The sequence below is a fragment of the Canis lupus genome, chromosome 2 (assembly GCF_003254725.2).
Source record: "Canis lupus dingo isolate Sandy chromosome 2, ASM325472v2, whole genome shotgun sequence".
In the NCBI taxonomy this organism is placed as follows: Eukaryota; Metazoa; Chordata; class Mammalia; order Carnivora; family Canidae; genus Canis; species Canis lupus.
In genome coordinates, this window is record NC_064244.1 from 79,369,611 (window position 1) to 79,391,824 (window position 22,214).

At 54.0% G+C, this 22,214-nt stretch overlaps 1 protein-coding gene across 2 annotated transcripts in view; it reads right to left on the reverse strand.

Annotated features, from left to right (window-relative positions):
- The window catches only part of ARHGEF10L (Rho guanine nucleotide exchange factor 10 like), a 159,088-nt gene extending 144,507 nt beyond the window's left edge, over positions 1–14,581 (reverse strand). The window contains exon 1 of one of the 2 annotated variants that reach the window (XM_049106683.1): positions 14,385–14,581. The gene's annotated coding sequence lies outside the window, so the exon portion shown is untranslated. The remainder of the gene's footprint in view (positions 1–14,384) is intronic. The other variant, XM_035713176.2, reaches the window with a different exon arrangement.
- Between the last annotated feature and the right edge of the window lie 7,633 nt (positions 14,582–22,214).

Here is a 22,214-nt window from a genome sequence, read left to right on the forward strand (position 1 = left end):
TTTTTGGTCGCTGGCCACCAATATTTCACAACTGGGAGATTTCCCATAAAAAAACAGATTGCTAGCTTCTCAAAACACCCGAAGATCTGATAATGCCAGGCCCTTGATCGCCCCCATCCCCGGGACCACACCCCGCGAGCTCTAGGGAGTGGTGGCCCTTTACACAGAGCTGTGTTTCTCTGCCTGCTACCAGCCCCCCCAGCCCTGGGGCACCCCCTCCAACTTGGAGGCCCCTCCTCTGGGAAATAGTGTTTTCATTCGGTTTTTCCTCTGCATTCTACTTTTAGGAGAGAGAACCGCATCAAGAAACACGTCCTGGAGCCTACGTGAGCCTGCAGCCCTCACCTTCCTGCATCCCTGCTCTCTCCACCATCTCGCTTCCCAACACACACCCCTTCTCTCTCCTCCCCAGCTTCGTGTTCTAAGCTTTGCCCATGCTGTTCCCACCGCCCATCCCCACCCCCACCTGGACACACTGGCTAAAGCTGTCTGAGGCTCTCAACCAATAACACCTTCTCACGGTCAAGGATCTCTTCTCTAGGGGCCCCAGGCTGGACTCCAGGCCTCCCACAGCATCCTACGGTCCCCTCAGGGCAACCATCCTACCGTGTCCTGTGGTGTACAGTTGACTCTTGCGAAACACAGGTTTGAATGGGGCACGTTTACTTATACATGAATTTTTTCAGTAAAAATATCTTTTCCTTATGATTTTCCATTAACATTTTCTTTTCTTGGGGATCCCTGGGTGGCTCAGCGGTTTAGTGCTGCCTTCGGCCCAGGGTGTGATCCTGGAGACCCAGAATCGAGTCCCACATCGGCTCCCTGCGTGGAGCCTGCTTCTCCCTCTGCCTGTGTCTCTGTCTCTCTCATGAATAAATACATAAAATCTTTAAAAAAAATTTATTTTCTCTAGCCTCCGTAATTTTAAGAAGGCAGTATATAATGCATAAAACGTACCAAATACGTTGACAGTTCATGTCATCGCTATGACTGTTCCCTGGTCAATGGTAGGCTGTTGGCAGTTGTTTCGGGGGAGTCGAAAGTCGGATGCAGGGGATGCCCGGATGGCCCAGTCATTGAGCCTTCTGCCTTCTGCTTGGGTCGTGACCCCAGGGTCCTGGGATGGAGCCCTGCATCCGGCTCCCTGCTCAGCGGGAGCCTGCTTCTTCCTCTCCCTCCCCCTGCTTTCTCTCACTCACTGTCTCTCAAATAAATAAATAAAATCTTTTTAAAAAGTTGTATGCAGATTTTCTACCATACAGGGGATCGGAGTCCCTAACCCCTGTGCTGTTCCAGGGTCCACTGCGTTTGGGCACGTTTCCTCCCAGACTATGAGTCCTCACAGGCTGGGACTCTGCTGTCTCATTCACGGTGCCTCCCCACCACCTGGGACAGAGCCTGGTAGAGCACAGGCACGAGACAAATATTTGCTAAATAGACCAGTGAATGGTTTTCAGTGGCCACAAAAGGAACAAAAAGAATTTCTGGGAACATTTCCATGTCCCAGAACATTCAATTAACCAGAATTTCCCACTTGCTGAACATTCTGGTGGGTGCAGGGTTTATTGTATAAGCATATCCATTAATGATACATCCAGATGGGACTAGGACTCCCTTTGGCCTTGTCTCCACCGTTGACCTGGGGAAGAGGGAAGCAGGGAGGACAGGGGTGGTGTTTGCCACTGGCCAGAGAGGCTAAGTGATGTGCCCAAGGTTGCCTAGCAAGTCAGTAGCAAAATCAGGGTGGGAACCCAGGGCTCCTGCCTCTGCCTTCCAGCCCAGGCCCCTCTTCCACCAGCCCAACCCCATAGCAGGTCAAAAAGGAAGTGAGCAGATAGGAAAGCGGACTTTCCAAGCCCAGACACCACGCTCACCCAGGAAGTATGAATGGAGAGCGTGCAGGAAGAGGTCAGTCCTTATGTACTACACCATCAAACCAATCATGACCAGGCTATTATCGAAGAGAGACTGGGTTACACTTTGATTATGAAAAAAGGCAATACAATTTACCTTACTGAGATGAAACTCCCCTCCCATGACTCCTGCCCCTGTTCGGTAGGACTGGCATCCTGAAAGGGGCTGGGATGCACTGAGCAACCACCTCCTCTTCAAGCCTTCCAGGTTCCTCCCCAACCCAAGACCTGCATTTGTGGGGAAACAAGCTGAGGTCAAAGGCACAGCCACAGGCAGAAGGGGTCTGGGAACTCAGGTAAAGAAGGAAACTTGACTTCTCTGAGCTATCACTTTACGGGGCTTGAGTGTCAGGGAAAGATCAGTCTGGGCAGCTCCTTGTCTTGGGGATGTGTCCTCAAAGTTCTCCCAAAACACCCACAGGAAGGGGATGGATGCTCATGTCCAGGGGGCTGGACACAAATGTGATACAGAGCTCTCCCACCCTAAGATCTCTGGAAAGCAGTCCTCAACCTCTTTCTCCCTGTCCCACTGCCCGTAAAGTAGGAACAATAATCCTACTAGTGCCTTCTTCTATCTTCACAGAACTTTGAAGGATCAAGTGAATACAGCCTAGCAGAGAGTTTTCAACTTCCCACTGACAAAATTAGATAAATAAGCTATTTGATACCAACTCTTATTAATGAGAGGCAGCCTAATATAGCAGTGGTCAAGAGCTTCAACTGTTGGGATTCTCCTTGTTCGAGAAGCAAATTTATATATACAGAAAGGAAGAAAAGTCCAATGACCTGTGTGGTGTTGGGCTGGAATGGGAAGCGTTAGCGTGAGCTCCTCAGTCTGTCCACCACGAAGGCCTGGGAGCAGGGACACCCAATAGCAATGAGCACACTCAGCAGCCAGATCGTGGTTCCTAAATACCATTCTCCACTCAAGGGATCCAGAGCTTCTTGGAGAAATGGCTCATCCCCAGGGGAAGGACATTTGAGCCTGTAATATAGCCGGGGGCCCGAAACTGATAAATTGCTCAAAAAGTGACAGGAGCATAACAGAATGACAAAGAAAGCAGCTCACAGAGGCTCCCACTCACCAAACCGAGGGCAGTTGGACCATTAGAAAAAATAATGATGATTAGGATTTACCTCCCATTGAATATAATGGGAAACCAAGAGTCCATACTGATGTGACAAGTAACTAAGCAAATGAGCACACGGAAGGCTAGGAATGGCTATTTACCCTGTCTCAAAGCACTTTCCCACAAAATACTTCCTCACAACCTTTGTTTGTTTTTTTTTTTTGTTTTTTATGGAAAAAGAGCAGCTTCGCAGATCCTTCATCACCCAAGTGGCCAAACTGGGAACATGACCAGCAGGGGGATTTTTGGACACCGTGAGCGTCCTTCCATGGTTGGAGAAGGACGCAACACAATGCTGAGTGAACATCACACAAACCCAAATTGAGGGACGTTCCTCTAAACATCTCCCAAAATGCGCAGGTCACAAAAGTCAAGGAAAGACCAAGGAACTTTTCCAGACTGAAGGAAATCAGAGACGGGACCACTAAATGCCACGTGTCATTCTGAACTGGAGCGTTTCAGCATAAAGGCCATTACTGGGACAGCTGGTGAGACTCAGCAGGGGCTGAGGATGACATGGTGGGAATGCGTCGTGTGCATTTCCTGATGTGGCCGGTTGTATCACGGTGGTGGAGGGGCATGTCCTTGGCTGTAGGAAATACACACCAAATACCCAAAGGAGTGACGAGTCGGCAGTTTCCTCTCAGATGCCTCCGAGGGAAATGAAATGCACTGTACCCGCAGCCTGTCTGTCACTTTACAGTTGTTTCCACAGCCAGATGGCCTGGGCCGATCTCTAGCACATCGTGTCTTCTTAAGGTCTCAGTTTCACCATCTGTAGAGTGGGAGTGAGTGAAAGTACTGATACCTGCCTCATGGTCGTGGAGTAGAATAAATGAGATCCTATTTGTGGGCTGTTTGGCACAGAACTGGGCTCATACATGTGTTCCCAAGTTTCAGAGAGCTAGGTAATTCTTTTTCTTTGTGCAATTCTCGTTTCTGGAGTATAGAGTAAGGTGGCAAATTCCAGCACATTGCGGGGGCAGGTAGGGAACAGCAATGGGAGAAGCAGACTGGATGTGCCCCGACAACTGTTACTAAGCTTCAAGACTGGAGACACCTCAAGGTGAAGGGGGGACCCCCGAGTGCCTGGAAAGCACATGCCCCCAGTGGAAGGGGCAATTCCAATTCTTTTTCTTTTTTAAGATTTTTAACTTATTTATTCATAGAGACAGAGAGAGAGAAACACAGACACAGGCAGAGGGAGAAGCAGGCATCATACAAACAGCCTGACGTGGGACTCAATCCAGGGTCTCCAGGATCACGCCCTGGGCTGCAGGTGGTGCTAAACCGCTGTGCCACCGGGGCTGCCCTGGCAATTCCAATTCTAATTGATACTGTGTGTCTATGCTCGGTGTCCCCAGAGTTTTCTCTTTATTTTTTCCCCCCAAGAGAAGCCAGAAGTCCAGATTTCTATATCAAATCCCTTGATTTTTATTTATTTATTTATTTTAATATTTTATTTATTCATGGGAGACAGAGAGAGAGAGAGAGAGGCAGAGACACAGCAGAGGGAGAAGCAGGCTCCATGCAGGGAGCCCGACGTGGGACTCAATCCCGGAACTCCAGGATCACGCCCTGGGCCAAAGGCAGATGCTCAACCCCTGAGCCACCCAGGCATCCCTATCTCTTGATTTTTAATACTGATGACAATTTCAAATTGTAAAAGGGCCGATAATTTGTGAGCCAGACAGGATCCAAGTGCCAGCTGCAGGAGTTCTGAAAGCTTGTCCTGATCACCTAGAAACACCCCCGGGAACGCCCCTGTGAGTTGGCAGGAAAAAAAGAAAAAAGAGAAAAAAACCCAAACCACTGTTCACAGTTCTTCTGCTGCTCTGATAGAGCCTCTGAAGAGGCTGGGGTAGACATGCCAGGATGTGCCTCCCTACACCCCCATGGGTCCTGGCAGCGCTCTCCTGCCCAGCACGGCTGATTGGGTGAGAGGGTGAACGTCTGACTGAAGCCCGGCCACTCAGCTCGTTCCTCCCAGGAATTTGAAATGGGACAGGTGAGAGACTGAGTCAGTCAAATGAGCATGGATGCTGAGCCCTGAAAAATCGTGCAGGGCCAGAGCCAGCATTCATGCTGCAAGGAACCACAGCCGTGTTCAAACCCAGGCTCCAGGGGGATCAGAAATGTCATAGGAAAGCCAAAAAAAAAAAAAAAAAAATCAGGAGTATAGAGTAAAAGATAGTGAGGCAGAGACCATAAAGCCCTGGACGGTGTTCACAATAAAAATAAGAGCAAATGCTAACATAGCACTTTCTACAGCAGGCTCGGTGTGTTACCTTACACCTTACTCATTTTATCCTCACAGCAACCTTATAAAGTAGGTAGTTTCAGGGGCGCCTGGGTGGCTCAGTCAGTTGAGCATCCGACTCTTGATTTCAGCTCAGGCCACGATCTCAGGGTGGTGAGATCAAGCCCCACGTCGGGCTCCCTGCTCAGCACGGAGTCTGCTGGAGATTCTCTTCCTCCCTCTCCCTCTCCCCCTCCCCCTGCTCATTTTCTCTGAATAAATAAATAACCAAAAAGTTAAATTAAAAAAAGGCAGGTAAAAAAAAAAATAAAGGCAGGTACTTTTACCCTCATTTTTGAGATGAGGAAACTGAGGCACAAAGCCCTGAATGTCCATCAGAGTGGCCTCCTGTGTTCTGACAAAGCCCCCTCACTTGTATTTGCCCGAAGGGATTTTGTCCCCCTTGAAAGCAGAGAAGTCAGTGAGGGTTTGCTATTCAGGTAGGGCCTTGCAGCGGGGGGAAGGGGATTCTGGGGCCACTTCAGGCACGAGATACCCCAGTGCCCTGCTCTAGCCTTCGTGTACCTCCCAAAGTAGAAAAGGGGAGGAGGGGAGTCCCAGCCAGAGGCGTCCGAGGCAAGGGTGACCCCCATACAGATCCTCTGCCCATCAGCCCAGACCCCATGGGCGCGGTGCACCAGCCTGGTCTACAGGAGGAAGCCAGCCTCACCCATACCTCGGGGCATCTGTCGCCTCCACGGGGATAAACAGACAGAAGGCCTGGGGCCATCTGCTGAGCCAGGGGAGGTTGGATTTCTCTGCTTGGGGCCTGGCCAAGGAGCCAGAGAGGACAAGGAGACAAGGTCTTAGCTTCCTGGCATCAGGTTACTGCCCCTACCCAAGGCTCAGGGTGCCAGGCCAGGCATCCGGGCATGAGAGTTGCTGGTCAGCTGACAGCACACAGGGCCCAAGGCCCATTCTGGAAGGATCTTCATCCATAAGGATAAAAATAGGCTGCTGAGGAGGGGGAGCAGGGAGGGAACCCCCGAGGGGACCCCGGGAGCCTCCAGCCTCTCCAAGCACACCTGGCCAGGCCAGAAAGAAGATCTGCAGGAGGGAAGGTCCCGCGGGCCTGGGGACAGGGAGGCGCTGCAGTGCCACTCCAAGGGGCCCTCAGCCCCCGCCAGCTGCCCCGGCTGCAGCAAGAGGGCCTGGCCCTGGCTGCAGCCTGGCACCAGCCCCAGAAACCTTCAGCGTCCCCCAGTTTCACCGCCCAGGGCTGGGAGGTTCCATAAGCTCCCCGGTCTCCCAGATGAAAGACGCTTTCTAAGAGTCATAAAACCGTCCCCACACAGAACAATGGGCCCTTATCCCACTGTGTCCTTCACATAAACTCCCATTAGCAACGCACCAGAAGCTGCAGGCAGGAGGTTTATAGACTGGATTGTTGGGCCAGCCCCAGCGTTCATTAACATCTACTCCCTCGCCTTCCAAGGAGCCTGCACAAATCACCCCCATTACAGAGGCCCGCTGTGGGCTCGGCCTCCAGGAAACCCTGCAAGCTTTGTCATTTTATGAATAAAGAGAAAAACCCCAGAGAAGTGAGGTGACGTGCCCACGGTCACACAGTGGGAGAGTGGAGAAGCTGGGATTTTAATCTTACGTCTCTGTTCCTTCCCCCATACCGCGTAGCCCCCGGTTATGATCACTGGACACCTGCCCCCATGGAACCCAAGAGGTTAAGGCAAATGGTTTCCTTAGGTTTTTTTCCTGGAAATCAGCACCTTCGGAGACCTGCCCAATGTGTCAGCAGAGATACGCTGCGGTGGGTGTGGGCCACGTTGGAAGGGAGCCCCAGCCTATCAGGGAGGGACCAGAGCCCCTTCCCTTGGTGACCACACCCCCCTTTCCTGAGCACATACAACACGCCAGGCCCTGTGCTCTTCTTCATGCACAATCCCATTTACTCTTGCAGGTACTCTATAGAATGGCTGCTCTCACGATCCCCTTTCTGGGGCATCTGGGTGGCTCAGTCAGTTAAGCATCTGCCTTCGGCTCAGGTCATGATCCCAGGGTTCTGGGATTGAGCCCAGCATCCTGTCTGGCTCCATGCTCAGCAGGGGGTCTGCTTTTCCCTCTCCCTCTACCTCTCCCCCTCTGCTCATGCTCTGTCTGTGGCTTTCTCTTTCAAATAAGTAAATTAAATACTTAAAAAAAAAAGATCCCCTTTCTGACAGATGGAACAGAAGCTTGGGAAATAAATAGTTTACCTAAGGTCACACAAGTAAGCAATGGATTCCAGGTCTATCCAACTCTATCCCACCACCCCTTCCCAAAACTTCAAATGTGGGGTTCAGCAGATACTCAAGCTGCACCAGTCCTGGCTCACAACTCTGTCACCCCAGATGCATGGATGATGACCACAGCAGGTGCTTCTTACTGGGGGCGTTCCAAGCCCTTCACCATCTCCCACCTACACAACAACCCTCAATGCCAATATTGCAATTCCTATTTTGCAGATGGAGAAATTGGGCTCAGACAGGGTTAGTGTCTTATCCATGGTTCCCCAGAGCTGGTAAGTGGGGGTGTCAGGCTATGACCCACTTCTCTCTGGTTCCAGAATCACTGCTTCTTCCAGGTAAGCCAGCATGATTGTTAAATCAGATTATCCCAATGGAGTCCCGGTGTGCATTGGACAAATACTCCCAGATGTGCCCTCAAATAAGTGCCTGAGATGTGCCTGTCACCATTGCAGGAGCTGGAGGCATAGTGACAAGTAAGACTGATGTGCCCTGGCCCCCATCAGCCCCAGGGGCATGACCACTTTTGACTACCCCACCCCCACCCCGCCTAGAGCTCCAGTGCAGGGGAGCATCCCTACTTCTGCTGGTTTCCTTCACTTCTGGGAGCTTCCAGACAGCCTACCCCAGCCCCTGCAAAGGCAAACTACAGTTGCTAGTGTCATGGCTTATTTTGCCCTGAGAAGCTTCACTACCAATTCCTAACTGGGCAAACCAGCCAGGCAGCTATTTTTGGCTCAGACTCCCCCAGGGAGCCCTCAGACCCACATTTCCTGCCTCCAGAAGGCACAGCCAGCACCCATGCCCTACCCTGAGAAGCTGGCATGGGGCCTGTCCTTCATTACCCTTCCCCTATTACCTTCTGCGGCTGCTAAGAAAGCCGGCCTGCCCAGAACAGCTCAAGCATACATGTGGTTGCTTGGTTAGTGCCAGGCCCTGCTTAGGTGACCTTAATCATCATCATCTTCATTGTGACCCTGGTCAACATTATCATCATAGCTAACATTTATTGAGCATTTATTACATGCCAGGCACTGAGCCAACACTTTACCCATATAACCTCATCAAATCTTCACAATAATCCCATGAAACAGCTACTGCCATCATCCCATGCAGCACCTAAGAAAACTGATAAACAGAGACAATACAGCTGGAGCACAAAGTATTCTTTTGCTTCTTAAATTGTCTGTCTCCCTTGCTATCCTACAACCTGTCTGAGGGCAGGATCATGTCTGTTTTGCACAAAGTTGTTATCCCTAGGATACAGTGCCAAGAACAGAGTAGATACTCAGTGCACAGTCTGTAGGTAAATGGATGGATATATGGTTGGAAGAGTGGATGGGCAGATAAATGGATGGATAGATTATTGAATGATGGATGATGGTTGGATGGATGGACACGTGAAGAGATGGGTGGACGGACACATAAATGCATGAATGATGGGTGGCTCATTGGATAATGGATAGATGGGTGAACCATTGCTTGATAGATGACTGGTTGGATAGATGGATGGATAGATAATAGATAAATGGACAAATGGTTCGATGGACCATTGGATGATAGATGGACAGATGGATGGATAGGTGATGGATGGATGGACACATGGATGGATGGATGATGGAGAGGTGGATAGACGGATGAATGATGGAGGGATGGACAAATATAATTTAAAAACAAGATAAGGGCAGCCCGGGTGGCTCAGTGGGTTTAGCACTGCCTTCGGCCCAGGGCGTGACCCTGGGGACCTGGGATCGAGTCCCACATTGGGCTCCCTGCATGGAGCCTGCTTCTCCCTCTGCCTGTGTCTCTGCCTCTCTTTCTCTCTGTGTCTCTCATGAGTAAATAAATGAAATCTTAAAACAAACAAACAAAAACAAGATAAAAAAGGGCTAGAGGACAATACCACCCCCACTCAGTGAAGCAGGAGGAAGCTGGATACAGTTTCTCTGCTAACTGGAAAATCCCCTGGCCAGGACTCCAGGGAAAGCAGAGAACAGTATGCTGATTTTTAGGGAAAAGGAAAAAGAAGTGCCAGTTGACGAGCTTTGAGACAGCTTAATAAAATCAGGAGTGTGTAGTCTGATCAAGCATGTTCTCCCTTCCCAGAAATCACCACTTCGCAGGGAATTTCATCTGCTCCATCCCCAAACCACATGTCTCTGAATCAGGGGCAACCGCAAAATGTGCCCAGTGTAGCAAACTCCCCGGCCTGTGGCTCCAGGACTGGGCCTAGGAACAGAGCTGTGCCAGACCTGGGGTCTGGTCAGTCAACCCCAAACTAGTCCCTGGGTGCTACCTCAGAATCCTGGAGCACCCACCAGGAGCTCTGAGCTTTAGGGCTCTTGTTCTGCAGTTAATTTAAGAGATCTCAGGCTGACCCGCCAGCCCCCATCTCTTACGAGTTCTGCTCAGTGGCTAGAGCCCTTCAGCTGGACTCTAGGGAGAGATCCATGGGAACCAGGCTGCTCTCCTGCCCCCTATGCCCCGGCCGGAGCCTAGGGTTTCCAGTTTCCTGTGGTTTGGAAAGCAAGGCTTACAGATGAAGAACCCAGAAGTCTCAGGAGAGCAGCTACCGAGGCATGTGGCCCAGTTTTGTAGCTTCCAGAGAAATTTTGAGAAAGAGAAAAGACCATAAAGCACTGCATCACCATCATAAAGCACGCCCGGACACATCTGCTCATCTGCGTGGAACATGGCATTACGGTTCTGGGCAGCTCGGTGAGGCATCCTGCCATTCTGGAGCTTTATTTGTTTGTGGGACATCAGGGACTGGGATGGCACTGGGGTCAGCGACATGCCCTTCCAGGCCAAGTGCTCAGCCGGGGATGACACACGGCAGCCTACACGGCCTGCACAACGCCACAGTGAGCTCGGTATTATTACCTGCCGTTTCAGATGTACAAACCAAGACCAAGTGAATCACCCAAGCTCACACATCAGAGGGGACAGATCCGGGATTTGAACTCAATCTGACTCCAAAGTCCATAGTCCCCCACCCCACCCCCAACAAGGTGGAAAGGGCCATGGGAGGGCTCTCTCTGCAGCTGGGCAAACACAGGCATCCCGGATTTATTCCGGGATTGGCCAGACCCAATAGGAACAGGTTTTTATGGTGGTCAGTCCAGTCCTTGCCAGTCCACCACGCATCAGAAGTGAACTCGAGCTTCCCGCATTCCTGTGCTCTCGGGCCTTGTGGCCACTGGGGAGGAGGGATGGCTGGCAAAGAGCCCAGAGGGCACCTTGGGGCCTTCCGCCTGAGCAATTCGGAGACTTTCAGAGCTGAAAGGGCCCTTAGGAATGATCCAAGCCAATCCGCTCCACCCACAGAGGGGTAACTGAGGCCCAGGAGGACGAAGGATTTGCTCGAGGTCATACAGGGCTTGAAGAATGGAACAAGGGCAGGGGCAGCCTCCTGGCTGTAGCCCAAGGTCCCCTTCCCACCCTCTGCCTGCCTCAAACCATGACTTTGGAAGCCCTTATATCAGATAGAATGAATGGTTGTCAAATTTAATTATGACAATGCTCTGAAGATCCAGGGGATAGGATAAGACGGGAGAGGGGAGGGGCGAGCGGGGCAGGGGTGCCGGTTGCCTCCCTCCCTCTGCCGGGGGCATCAGAAGGCTCTGTCTGGTGGCTGAGCTGGGGTTGGCTGGTCCAGGAGGAGAGTCAGGGTTACCTGCCGAGCAGGTCCCAGCACGGCCAGGAGACCTCCCTATTTTCCGGTCCTCCTGGTACAAGAGCCGCCTCTGTCTTTGAGACAAGGAATGATGGGGGAGGAGGTCCTCCCTCATTCCGCTGAAGGGCAAAGTGGGAGGAGGCTTGACCAGGGCAGGGAGGAACTCACTTCAGGGCAGCACCGCCCCACCTGCCTGGGCCCACCTGCTGAGCTCCTGGGGACCTGCCCCCACGAGCATCCCCACCTTGAATTAGCTCTGAAACCCTAAGATCCCCCCTCGGGCCATGCCCAGGAGGCTGTCTCTCATCAGGGGTCGGGGTGCTCACTTTGGGGCACACACAGACCGAGTTCAGATCCCTGCCTCCCCACCTGCTAGTCCTGTGACCTTGAGCGAGCGACTTTGCTTCCCTGAGTCTCAAGTCTCAGCTTCCCGCTGCAGAGCTCAGCTCCAGTTCCTTCATCCCAAGGTAATTGCGGGGATTAAAGGTCAAGGCTGTCCCAGGCACAGAGGGGACTTGGAGACGCTGCTTCGGTAATTACCCTCCTCCTGCTAATTCTCTGCATGCGTACTGTGGCGACGTTTTACAGGCATTCCCGGCCACGACTATCATTCACAGCCCTCGGATAGATCACAGGAAAGAAATTAGCCCCTGCAGCCAGATGGGGTGACCCCCAAGAGGGTGAGTGGCGGGCGCAAAGTCCCATAGCATGGAGAAGCAGAGCAACCAGACCCCACGGGTCTCAAGTCCCCACACAGCCAGAGGCACAGATGGGAAGTTTACAATCCAGAGGCAACCACGCCAGGCCCAGGTGGTGGCTGCACCAGGAACTTAGCACACGACTTTGGGTGGTGACTCTGGGTGACAGGTTGTTTCGACTTTCTGAGTGGTGTCTTAGATGCCATTGGCCAGCTGTGTGACCCCGGGCCAGTGACTCCACCTCTCTGAGCCTCAGCTTTCTCATTGGTGAAATGCGGGCTGGTCAGGAGGATGCAGTGAGCTACGGGGTGCAGGACACCTGGCACAGAGCTGGGCCCGATAAATGGAAGCGTAGTCACGGTGGCACTACTGATAGGCAACGTTGCTGTTATTATTATTATTATTATTATTATTATTATTATTATTATTTATTACTAGGAGGAGGAGAAGAGGACGGAATGGCATCAGCCTGGGAACCTCCCACCCACGTGACTGTCCTAAAGGGGACGAGCCTGTCCTAAAGGGGACGAGCCGGACGGAGGCGTCAGGGACTCTTCTTGCCTCCGGGTGGTAGGGATGTGCATGGGGCCAGACCAGTCACCCCCGCTGAAGACCTAAAAGTCCCACGAAGGGAGCAGACCCGGGGGAGGGACGGCTGCCATCGCTCCCGGAGGAACTCAGCCCTCAAAGGGGCAGAGGAGGAGTAGCCCGGGCCTCAGGAGCCCCTGGTCCCTGGGCCAAGAGCTGGGGGCAGCGTCGCCTGGGAAGTTCCCGCCCGCCCAGGCCTCACCAGCGTCCCCCAGGGGACAGCAGGCCGCTCTGCCCTCTCGCAGCTGTGTGGCCTCGGGCAGGTCGCCGCAGCTCTCTGAGCCTCTGCCCTCAGTCTCGGTCGTCATTCCTGCCCCACCCGGCACCCTGGGCCGGCGTGAGACCCATGGGGACAACAGATGCAGACTCGATTTGTAAACCGTCCAGCGCTTTAGGATGAGGCGCGGCCCTGGTTAGTCACCGAAGGACACTCCGGAGACAGACAAAGCCGGGGGAGCCCAGCGGAGGCCGGCCTGGGGGTGATGCGGAGAGAAGGAGGCCGGCCCGGGGCCCCCCGCGCCCCCAGCCTCCCGTCGCCCCGGCGGCTCCAGGCAACCCCATGACAGCAGTGTCTGGCACTGAAGTCCTGGACCGGCTGCTTTCAACCCCTGCTCTTGGCTCAGCACAGCCCACCCTGGGCCCCTAGAGTCATTTGTGCTGGACACCGCGCGGGGCAGTGACTCCCACAGAGCTGAAGCAGGGGAGGGGAGACAAGCTGGGGCAGTGACATTTGCAGCCCCAGGAGCTGGGGAGGCCACCAGAGGGACACACAGCCCCCTCCCAAGCCTGGCCCGGCCGTGCCCCCAGTGCCCTCATGGACCCCTGGCAGCAGAGAGCGAGGCGGCCAAGGGCTCAGGCCGGCTCCAGAGCCAGCCTTGTCTGGCTGCAAATCTCAGCTCCCCTCTTCCAAGCTGTGAAATCGTAAGTTCCTTAACCTCTCTGTGCCTGCGTCCTCAGCTGTGAACAAGACTGATAATAATAATCCTAATACTCACCCCGCAGGGGTGTTGGGAGGACCCAACGAGTTAACACAAGTGACGTGCGTCGGTTAGCAGAGCGCAGGGCACAAAGTGAGCATCATGTCATCGCGGCCGGACACTGGCCATGCAGAGGGAAGAGGCTGCCTCCGAGAGCAGCAAGCTTGGATACCCAAGCTGTGGCTAAACAGCCACCTGTCGGGGACTCAGGGCCAGGACCGCGGGGGTGACCTTTAAAATGCTGCCACCTGTAAGCCTGTAAACATCCCGCCTGTGCAGGAGGCAGGAGAGGGCTACCGGGTGCCCCAGGGGCAGCAACATGGGAGCAAGCACTGGAGGAAGAGGATGGACCCAGGGCAGGGAGGAGGCAGCCGGGTCCAGCTCCCAGGCCCCTGCTCTGCCACCGATTCACCATGTGACCCAGAACTACTCCCTGCACCCAGAGCCTCAGCTTCCCCAGCTTTGAAATGATGCCATTGCACTAGGAGTCCTGTAAGGCCACAGCGGGCTGCAAGGGTCAACTCTGTGACCCTGAGCAGGGAGGCAGGGAAAGCCTCCGCGGCACCCACACCCCTGCCAGGCTCCCTCTGCGCTCCTCAACCCCACATCGCTCTGACCTGCCCCACAGGTGGCTGCCAGGGTCAGGGCCGGGTCCACCGAGGCTCCCAGCAGAGCTCCTCTTGCGGAGCCTGGCACAAGGTGTCCCTGGGCCCTACCACCAACAGGGAGGGAGCAAGGTGTCCCTGGTCCCGGAGCCCGAGGGTGTCAACAGGAGCAGAAGCCCCACACACACCCTGTGACCTCTAAAGGATCCTCCTCCACCTCTGGGAGGGACAGAGATTTTAAAACCCCCCAAATCTGACCTGGATTCTGTGCAGTCCAAATCTGGCCCTTTGGGAAAGGCGCACGCAGGTGGTAGGGTCGGGCCCTGCTGCCAGGAAAAGGTCCCGTCGGTCACAGCAGCTGGCAGGGCAGGCAGGAGCCCAGGGGTCAGGTACACTAGCTCCCTGCGCCAGGCGTGCAGAAGGCCCAGGCTTGTGAGTCACTCACCTGCCAGACCTGCCAGGCGGGCAGGCAGGAGGACAGGAGGTGGCCCCAGCAGCTCACGAGGAAGGACTAGCCTGAGTCAGACCCAGCAGGCTGGGCAGGGCTGGGCCAGGCCAGGCCAGGCAATCCGTCAGCCGCCTGGGAGAACCAGGAAGTTGCCAGGGTGGGGAAGGGAGGAGAAGTGTGAACAAAGGTGGGGGCCTCTCAGGGGTGCCAGCAGAGGGGTTAACCACAGACAGCTGCCCGCCTGGCCCAGGACGGAGCACAGGGCATGGTACAAGGGAGGATTCCAGGTTCTTCCAGGGGATGGGATTCTTTTCACCAGGGAAGGTGGAAAAGAACATGCTTTGAAGTTGGAAAGCTTCAGGTTTGAATGCCTGCCCTTTCCAGCCACATGACCTCGTGTCTCCAAGCCTCGGTACCCCCCTTGTTCCTACTGTCACAATGATCGTCCCCATAATTCGGGGTTCTTGTGGGAATTAAATGCGTAAAGGGAAAGGGCCCTGGCATCCTGGCTCCTGGGGGGTACACGATAAGGGTGGCTCTGATTACAAGGACACCTGTTCAGGGAAGCGGGAAGGCACACTCAGAAGCCCGGCCCCATTTGGATTCTTATTGCCTGTGTTAATCGCCCCTAGATTTTAGCCACGTACCTGCTGAGTTCATTAAGAGCGTGAGTGCCTGGTCATCGGGAAAAGCCATGTACCCACAAACACTCTGCTCTTACCATGCGCCCCTGAGAACCCAGGACACGGTCTCAAGAGTAGATGAGCCCCTGCCCTGAAAACACTCACGGGCAGTTGTTTGCTCGTGGACACTTGGATGTCACGTCCAACCTTGCCTGGGCCCTGCTCTACATCCTGCTACGGGGACGCTGGCAGACAAGCAAGGTCTTAGACCAGGGATCAGCAAACCGGCAGTCCTCGGGCCAAATGTGGCCCGTCGCTTGTTTTTGCAAATAAAGTTTTACTGAAACACAAACACTCTCATTTGCTTATTGTCCATGCCTGCTTTGGAGAGAAAAATAGCAGAATTCAGTCCACGATAGGGGGTTGCAAAGCCAAAAATATTTGCTCTCTGGCCTTACAGAGGCAGTTGGCTGACCCCTGCCTGGGATGATGAAGATGATGATGGTGGCGATGGTGATAATCCTGGGTTTGGGCTCTCATAGGCCTTATCTAAAAATTCTTTGTGCATAACTTCACAGAAGCCTCACAACAAGGTGGCCGCCGTTTTGCAAAGAGGGAAACAGTTTTCAGAGAGATAAGACACTTGCCCAGGCCATACTGAGCGTGCACAAGATGGCCAGTTTGAGTTAAGGGCTGAGGGAAACCAAAACCCTCTGGTTCCAATGGTTACCCAAGGGAGCACCCAGGCCCCAGGCACACAGGGTTCAGCGAGCCCTGGTAGGACCAAAGGTTCTGGACCACGGGAGAAAGTAAACACAGGCCTGGGTTCACTGGGTTCCCACCTGGGAGGCGGCTGAGCAAGAGTCAGCAGGGAGGGGGTACAGGAGGAGTGCAGAAGAATCAGATGAGATGAAAAGCACCTAGAACAGCGTCACTGACGCTGGCAGGAAGCCCTCCTTGTAGCTAGAGCTTCCTTGTCTTTACTATTAGGACGTGAAGTGAGAGCAGAGAGGCAGGAGGGCGGAGAAGCGGCCCCTCCACCTGCAGAAGTAGCAGTGGGGAGAGCACTTCCCTTTAAGGAGCCTGGTGCCGGGCCAGGAAGGCTGGGTTCTGGTTCCGGTGGCCTTGCAAGAAGTGCTGTCCACTAAGGCCACCCTCGCCTTCATTCCAGCACCTTCCCTTTGTCCCAACCAGGGAAGAGGCTGCCACAATGCGGAGGCTGCAGCCTCGTTCCCAAAGCCCCACCCCAGCTCTCCGTGGCCTTGCCCACCTCACCCACCCGGAAGGGCTGGCCTGGGCTTTCCACCCCCAGAGAAAGCTGCACCCAAGGTCAGATGAGGGCAGGAGGGGCCAGAGTCACCCTTGGTGTTTTCTTTTGGAAATCCAGACCAGCACCCACCCACTCCCCTCCTCTACAGGGTATAAAGCCCTCCGGAATTTCCTCTCTGGCTCTCTGGGGTCTTCCCTTCTCTGGCCCCTCCTTTTCTCACCCACCCGCAAAGCCCGGGTGACACAGGAGGCAAAGACTAGCTGAGAAGAAGCCACAAGTTCAGAAAAATCGGCTAAATCGGCCTCCATTCCTTGTGCGCAAACCATCGGTCCCTCCGGGAGGTCAGGGCTGCCTGCTTTTCCCACTTTTCCCACATCCCAATGCTATGTGGTCGCCCAACATCGCTCTGCTAGGTGAGGTTGTGGGGCAGCACTTCCCCCAAGCATTTTGGAAGCACCTGTTTGCCAACAGGGGCTGCGCTCCCCCAAGGCCACATGTTCATTGACTCGCTGAGCCTGTGCCCCAAAGAGCCCCCATGCACCACATTTTACCAGCGGAGTCGGCTCCACCTAAAGCAGGGGGCATGGGGTGCATGTGCGTAATGCACATGCAGAGTTTGTTTGGGATGATGAAAATGGAGACGGATGGTGGGGACAGACACATTTGCACCCAAATGGCAACTGAACTATAGCTTAAAAATGGTTACAATAATAGATTTTATGTAACGGCGATTAAAAATAGAGACAGGCCATAGGGAATAGGAAAGACGGGCAGGCAATCAATGCCTGGGTCCCCATCCCATGCTCAGCTCCTGGGATCGCTCCTGAGGCCAGGGCAGCTCTCCGGGTTTCTGAGATCCCCCTGAATCCTCCAAATAGATTCCCTGTTTGGCCTACATGTACTCAAGCAGGCCTCTGCACTTGCCAAGGAAATAATCTCAAATGGGATGTCTGGGGACAGTTATTTCTGGGAGGGTATCACCCTCTGCCATTTGGGGCCATCTCTCCAGCTTCTGGGGGCCCAATGAGGCTTGCTGCCTCAGTGCCCCGAGCTTCTCATCCTGGCCCATAATAACACCGTGCTCCACACATGGATTTGAAAACTGCTCTGAAGCCCTCCCCGGTAGAAAACCTTTCCCCACCCTCCCGGTTGCCTTGCCGTCCTCTCTGCCTTGCCGGCACTGCCTGGTGGAAACCCCCACCCCATGTCAGCACCCTCGAGTCCAGAAGTTTCCTTGCTAATTCCTTTCGCCAGATCCACCTTCAGAGGATACAGTACTTCCACTGAGCACATGCAAAGCCAAGTTCCAGGAAGAGCCTCCCGACTGGTGACTACTTCAAAGGGACAACAGTCTCGCAGATAAGCACCCACGCCGTTAGACCAAAACCAGAGAGAGCACATTTGCGGGTCATACTTTGTTTTGCAGACTCTGTCCATCAGCTGGGGAGATGGAGACACCCCAAGATCTGGGAAGAATAGGATTTGGCTTTATGCTCGTCAGCTGACACTGAACTGATCACCTGGGAACCAGGTGCACCTGTAATACATCATCTTATTTCCTCTCCCGAGATCTGAGAAGCGGATCTTATCACACCCACTGGAAAGATGAGGAACTAAGGATCCGAGAAACAACTTGTCCTAAGCCACACAGCTAGAGAGTGGAACAGCTGGAATTGGGATCTAGGTCCTTTCACTTCCAGAGTCTAGGCTTATACCCACGGCGAGAACAGGCCTGGGGCTGCCAGTAGCAAGTGGTCCCGGAGCAGTGTCCAGATCCCGGGCACGGGGCTCCTCCCAACCTCCTAACCCACCTGCCTACAGCCCTGAAAGTACTGACAGTCAAGACCACGAGACATGTTGGCCGTCAGGTGCTCTGTGGAGACAGAGGGGAGCCCCCATCCACATCCGCATCACCTGCATTCAGCTTTGGCAAACAGGTGGAGGCAAGAGGCCCTTTCCCAAGCCGGCCTACAGTGCATCCTGGAGACGGACCCAGTTAGCCTCCATCTGTTGTGAGACAGGCCTCTGCCCTGGGCATTGGCCTTAGCTCCTCCAGCTCCGGGTCTCAAGGACCCCCATCCCCTCTTCCGGCTCTGATGGGAGGCCTGGTCCCCAGGGGTTCTCTGCTCCAGCTCTCCCTCGGCCCTCCCGCCACCAGCTTCAAGAACTCCCTGCCCGGCCTTACCAACGTGACGAACACTGCAGCTGAGCCCAGCCACGCTGCCCCGCCTGGGTCTGTAATTACAGCTGCACAGATCAAACAAACCCAAATTCAAATCCGGCTTCCTTAGCAAGCCCTGTGACCTCGGGCAAGTTCGCTTGACCCCTTGACCTCTGTGTGCTCATCTGTAAAATGGAGATAATGATACTCAGCCACGAGCACTGTTGTAAGGAGTGAATGGGTGCATGGAGCCTGCTTCTCCCTCTGCCTGTGTCTCTGCCTCTCTCTCTCTCTCTCTCTCTCTCTGTGACTATCATAAATAAATAAAAATTAAAAAAAAAAAAAAAAAAAAAAAAAAAAGGAGTGAATGAGCTCATTTCTACAAGGCGCTCGTTTATACACGCAGCCTCGGCAGGACACTGCGACCTGGGGAGACTGTCCCGTGGCTTCATGTTCATTATATTCTCCTCGAAAAACCTCAGATTCCTCGGGCTTAGGCGGAAACTTACCTTCGTATCAGTGAAGCTTGAATAAGCAAATGAGTTTGTTTCCTCTAAAGCATTTATGCAATTTGGATTTATGTAACTTGTCCGTGCATTTACTTGGATCTTATCTGTGCCCTCAAGTGTGTATAAACTGCACCAGCGCGGAACCTGCCTGCCTGATTCTCCGGTATCTTCAGGACCCAACCCAGGGCCCAGCACATAGTAGGCTTTTAACTGACATGTACCGAATGAATAAATAAATGTCAGAAATTTAAGAGAACAAAAGCGAACACCATGAAAGCCCCATTTACATAAATGATGGCCGGGCTGATGTCAAGTGATCTTATCTGTCGTTTAAATGCATCCACTGAAAACCTCTACCAGGCCAAGTCCATTCTTTAAAAATGCACAGCAAAAAATAAATTAATTAATTACGAATTAAAAATTATTTCAAAAAAAATGCACAGCAGAGGGGTGTCTGGGTGGCTCAGTGGGTTAAGCATCTGTCTTCAGCTCAGGTTATGATCCCAGGGTCCTGGGATGGAGTCCCCGGGCAGGAAGTCTGCTTCTCCCTCTCCCTCTGTCACTCCCTCTGCTTGTGCTCTCTCTCCCTCTATCTCTGTCAAATAAATAACATCTTTAAAAAAAAATTAAAAAGCACAGAAGAAAAAATAAAACATAAATAAAAAAAATAAAAAGCACAGCAGAGATTAAGCCATCCCCCTCGAGCTCAGGATTTCAGGGGCCCCGTCTGCACCGACTGTCCGGAGGTGAGGGAGAGAGACGTTAAGGTCTGGGTTGGCTCAGAGGCGGGGAAAACTTACTTCGAAGGATAGTGCTCCAAGGGCAAGAGATGTGGACAACTGCCATCTGTCTGTTCGATGGCACAGCCCCCGGGATTCACCCACAGATTCAATAGAGGTGTGTTAGCATTATGCCCATTTTGCAGATGGAAAATTGAGGGTCAGAAGGATTTGAGAGGCATACCTGTGATCACACAGAGAGAAAGAGGCAGAGCTGGGATCTGAAGCTTCTGTTCTGTTCTAGCTTGGACCTGACTGGGGCAAACGTCAGCCCATTAGAGGTCCATCCCAGACCTGGGATCTCCAGGTGGCCACTTGACTCAGCGTTAGGAGGCCAGCGGCACTCTGATTTGGGGCCATCTCTCTAGCTGCCGGGGGCCCAGGAAAGAGGATCCAGTCCCTCTCTGCCGTAAGAGATGAGCAGGGTAGTAGGCCTGGCCCAGAGAAACTGAGGCAGGCACCCAGGTACATAGGACCATTAGGGCAAGGGAGACACGGAGGGTCTTTCCTCCCTGTCGGTGGGAAGCAGAGACTTGCCGACCCACACGGGTCAGACCCGCACCGGCCTGAGGTCATCGAGCAGAGCACAGTGCACATCCTGAGGGGTCCCACCTTGTATAGCCTGTGGACGGTGCCCCTGGTGTCACACAGCGCCTGGCCCACGAGCCCAAATGTGGTGGCCTCCCTGTCATCAGACACCCTGACTGCACCAAAGGCAACGCTCCCCAAAGCCCTGGACCGCTTAAATGCTGTTTCACCGAAAATTAATTCCTTCCAGAGGTCCCCTTCCCCTCTTCACCCCTGCCCTCTGAATCCATGTGTCCTGATGGCAGAGGTAATGTTCCTTCTTCAAACACAATCAGGCCCCAGGATCACAGATCAAACCTGAGAGGAAGGAATGTTTAAAAGGATTAAGTGGGGCAGCCCGGGTGGCTCAGCGGTTTAGCGCCGCCTTTAGCCCAGAGCGTGATCCTGGAGACCCGGGATTGAGTCCCATGTTGGGCTCCTTGCATGGAGCCTGCTTCTCCCTCTGCCTGTGTCTCTGCCTCTCTCTATCTGTGTGTGTGTCTCATGAATAAATAAATAAATAATTAAAAACTTTAAAAATAAATAAAAAGGATTAAGTGATTGCTATTGCCAAGAAAGTTCTTTAGATGGGGCCCCATGACACCCTACCTGCTCCCCCCCAATCTAGACAAATGTCAGCCAGCCAGAGGAGGGTGAGTAAGGCTGGCCTGGTGGGGTCCCCGCTGGGGAGCGGGCTGGGAAGTGCAGGGACAAGGCGGGAGTGATGGCAGCTCCTGTGTGGCCAAGCGGTGAAGAGCAGAGAGGCAACAGGAGAGGTGGACAAACTCAACTTCTTGCTGCCAGACAGCTGTGCCCTCCCCGCCTGGAGAGTGAGGAGCTTGGCCCACAGTCGCTGTTCCCTCCCAGGAGGGGTTGCGGTGGCCGCTCCTGTGAGAAGTCGCGGCCTATCCCCTGGGTCTCCGAGCCGCCTAGGGCTGCAACCAACACGGTGCCCACACGGCCGACGGGGAGCCCGGGCACAGGCCCCAGTCCAGCGGGGCACTGTGTACAGACAAGGGGTATCTTCAGGAGCCTCACTTCTCGAGGCATTCAGCTGCTCATTGGAGTACTGGAAACTCGGGGCTCCTGCGGTCCAGACCCCTCAGACTCAACTTGTGCCTGGGAGATCCCAAGTGCAGTGTGGGGTTTGTCCAGACTGGCAGTCTGTCCCGCTGGGCCCACGCGCTCCCCCAGGGGGTGCTGTAGAGCTGTCACAGCCCGTGAAAGGCCAGCACGCCAGCAGCAGGCCGCTGGGGAGACAGGCGGTGGGACCGAGCAGTGTGGACACAGCCGGGGTCCCCTGGACGGCTCCTTGCTTGGGCTGTGGAGGGTGACTGTGTCCACAGAGGCCACCGGTGTCCCCCTGCCTTGGCCCCTCCTCACTCACAGACGCCAAGAGGTACTGGGCGTCCCCTGCTGACCACCAGGAGCACGTCCTCCAGGATGAGGATGGGAAGCTCTGGGATCCCCAACACCCAGTTTTACTAAGGGGAGGGGCGGGGAGGCTGGCGGAGGTCAGTGCTAACAGGAGCCTCCGTCAGTTCCCGTTAGGGCCCCACACTCTCAGGCCCAGTGACCTCGTCTTGTCGGCTGGAATGCTCATCTGGGAGCCGCTGTCTAAACACCGATGACCCCCAGGCCACCAGGACATGAGGAAGCCCAGGCTATGCGGAGGGGCCGTGTGCAGGTGCTCTGGTCAACGGCCAGGCCGGGAAGCGAAGATGCTTCCAA